The sequence below is a fragment of the Apium graveolens genome, chromosome 7 (assembly GCF_009905375.1).
Source record: "Apium graveolens cultivar Ventura chromosome 7, ASM990537v1, whole genome shotgun sequence".
NCBI lineage: Eukaryota > Viridiplantae > Streptophyta > Magnoliopsida > Apiales > Apiaceae > Apium > Apium graveolens.
In genome coordinates this window covers 29,552,217-29,554,281 of record NC_133653.1, presented here as the reverse complement: position 1 = coordinate 29,554,281, position 2,065 = coordinate 29,552,217, and positions in this window count along the sequence as shown.

Here is a 2,065-nt window from a genome sequence, read left to right as displayed (position 1 = left end):
TGAGTTTTAAAAGATCTGTGTTCTTTATTATTGTATGTTAAATTTCTGCATGAACATATTTCACTACAGCAATTGATTAACTTTGTTCACAACCAAAACAGTTCAAGAAAAGCATCAAAAACACAAAAACACATTCACCCCCTATGTGTTATTTATTACCTAACAAGTGGTATCAGAGCAAAATCTGAAAGTAAACAGATTCAAGATCTTGGAAAAATGAATACACAGAAAATCAGTAGCATCAAAATTCCTACCTTTGACAAAGCTAACTACACTCTTTGAAAAAAGAAAATGTTGTTGTTTATCAGGATAGCCAATCCACTATATATTCAGATTCTCAAAAATGGGCCATTCACTCCTATGGTTAGAGTTGAAGAATCAACTGATGGTGATATGGTCATTCCAGCTCATTATGCTCCAAAAGACCCTTCTGAGTACACTGAGCCTGAAAAAGAGAAAGTTTCCCTGGATAGTGGCTTGCAACTAATATTGATAGAGTCACTTGACAATGTAATGTACAACATCATTGTCAATTGTGACACTGCCAAGCAAATCTGGGAAAAGATTGAAATACTTTATGAGGGAACTGAGGAAGTTAGATATAATCAAAGAAGGATATTGATTCCACAATATGAGGGTTTCATGGCCAAACCAAAAGAAAGTATGACTAATGCGTTTGAAAGGTTCAATAAGCTGATAAATGATTTGCAGCTCCATGACAAATACTATGAAGCTGAAAAGGTGAACTTCAAGTTTTTGCTCACACTCCCTGATCATTTGGAACAGAAAATCTCAGCAATCAAAGAAGGGAGAGATCTAAGCAGAATAACACTGGAAGTTCTTTATGGAATCTTGAAAACTTATGAATTAGAAATGATTCAAAGAAAATCATTAAGAACTGGACAAGGGCATATATTAGATGGTTCAAGTGCTCTAATTGTCAATGAAAGCCATACTTCTAATGATGAGTCAAGACCTCAAACTTCAGTTGTCTCAATAAGTGAGCAAAGAACAAATGATTCACAAGAACAAGTCATTCTAGAACTGGAAGAAGATGAACTTGATGAGCTTGATCAGTCAATGACCTATCTGGCAAGAAATATGGCACCCCAAAACCCGGGGTCAGGAGTCTCGGAATCCATGCCATCTAAACTCTTACAACCACACAACACACACTACAATATATAAATACTCACGCTTCACGACCCCACACTTATCACACACACACACACACACACACACACTTACAGGTTATTGTCTTGGAAACGAACCATCATAACTAGAGTAATTGTCAACCATCAAGTGATATTTATTACAACCCAAAAGTAATTAATCTTACCGGGGAGTGATCTTTAAGTAAGGCTAGTCTGCCAGCCAAATATACGTTTCTTATTTCTTACCTTATATAAGTCATAGTTATAAATAAGCCGAACTATAAACAACTGAAAACTAATCCAGCTTATTCTGACTACCTATGGTACAACACCAAACAATCTACGGAACAGCTGGCCATTTCCTACCCGTTTCCTGGCTGTGGTTCTCATGGCAGGCATCTTGATTCACTGTTGTGTTGTGTCAATTTAAGAAAATAAGTGTGAGCTATAATGCCCAGCATAATAATGTACAGTATGAAAATGACTGTATGATAACATCATATATGAAATTTATGTTTTATTCAAAAATAGTTTTCCTTGGTGATACACACCTTCTTATGAAAACAATTCTTTAAGGGATTTTAATATCCTGCGAATACCTTAATAGTAATCCCGGCACCTAGGCTTGGGTTACAGTATTGTATCTCAATTTCAATTGGAAGAATTAGGACACTCATTGGGGCCACCGTATATGATGATCAGTCGTAATACGATAATAGTAACCTTTTCTACTAGTAGAGGGACAACACCTTCACATCTTGGTTATCACCCTTGCCGCATACGGGCTATTTGTCCTCATTTCGGGTATACACACACTTCGCAGGTCCATAGGTACATATTATACCGTCTCCTCCGGTACCAGTAGTCTATCCAATACATGAAGTACTTGGATCCTACCCCTCCCTTGTCCT